Source organism: Hipposideros armiger, unplaced genomic scaffold (assembly GCF_001890085.2).
Source record: "Hipposideros armiger isolate ML-2016 unplaced genomic scaffold, ASM189008v1 scaffold_288, whole genome shotgun sequence".
Taxonomy (NCBI): domain Eukaryota; kingdom Metazoa; phylum Chordata; class Mammalia; order Chiroptera; family Hipposideridae; genus Hipposideros; species Hipposideros armiger.
In genome coordinates, this window is record NW_017731638.1 from 209,579 (window position 1) to 210,788 (window position 1,210).

The following is a 1,210-nucleotide window of genomic DNA, read 5'->3' on the forward strand; positions in this document are numbered from 1 at the left end:
ATGAACTCCTTTGTCTGGGAAGCTCTTTATTTGTTCTAAATGATAGCCTTGCTGGGTAGAGTAGTCTTGGTTTTGTAGGTTCCTGCTTTTTACCACTTTGAATATTTTGTGCTAATCCCTTCTGGCCTGCAAAGTTTCTGTTGAGAAATCAGCTGAGAGTCTTACAAGAGCTGCCTTGTAGGTAACTAATTGCTTTTATCTTGCTGGTTTTAAGATTCTCTCTTTGTCTTTAAGCTTTGGCATTTTGATTATTATTATTTTTAAAGATTTTATTGGGGAATTGGGGGGAGGGTTAACAGCGTTGGGGAATCGGGGAAGGGCAACAGACAAGTTGCTGTGTTTTGTTCTTCAGTCTAGTTGTGGAGGACATTGCTTCACTGGCCCATGTTGATATGATCATTGTGCTTTTCCTGGGTGAGGCAATCGGTTGCCGGTCATTGGTCGGCCGCTCACAGCGGCTCCTGGTAGCTCACACTGGCTACCAGCTGCTCACACTGGCTGCCAGCCACTCACGTAGCTCACGGCAACCCACTGCAGCCCTGCTGCAGCCTATGCCGTTGCCTGCGACTCACAGCAGCCCAGCTCCAGGTTGAGCTGTTGTTCATCATCTTTCCTGTAGAGGGCAGTGTCACTGGCCCTCAATGTGGGATCTGAACTGTGGCCCTGCTGCTCAGAGCTGGTGCTCCCAAGCGAGCTCTTAACCAGCTGAACCACTCGGCCTGCCTGGCATTTTGATTATGATGTGTCTTTGTATGGGCCTCTTTGGTTCACCTTGTTTGGGACTCTCTCTACTTTCTGGGCTTGTATGTCTATTTCCCTCACCAGTTTAGGGAAGTTTTCTGTCATTATTTCTTCAAATAGGTTTTAAATTTCTTGCTCTGTCTCTTTTCTTTGTGTTACTCCTATGATGTGAATGTTAGTACACTTGATGTTGTCCCAGAGGCCCCTTAAACTAGTCTCATTTTTTTGGATTCTCTCTCTCTTTTTCTTTTTGCTGTTCCAATTGAGTGTTTTTCACTACCTTGTCTTCTGAGTTGCTGTTTGATCTTCTGCTTCATCTAATCTGTTGTTGATTCCCTCTAATGTATTTTTTTTTACATTCTTTATTGGGGAACAGTGTGTTTTTCCCGGACCCATCAGCTCCAAGTCAAGTAGTTGTTTCAATATAGTTGTGGAGGGCGCATCTCAGTGGCCCATGTGTGGATCAAAC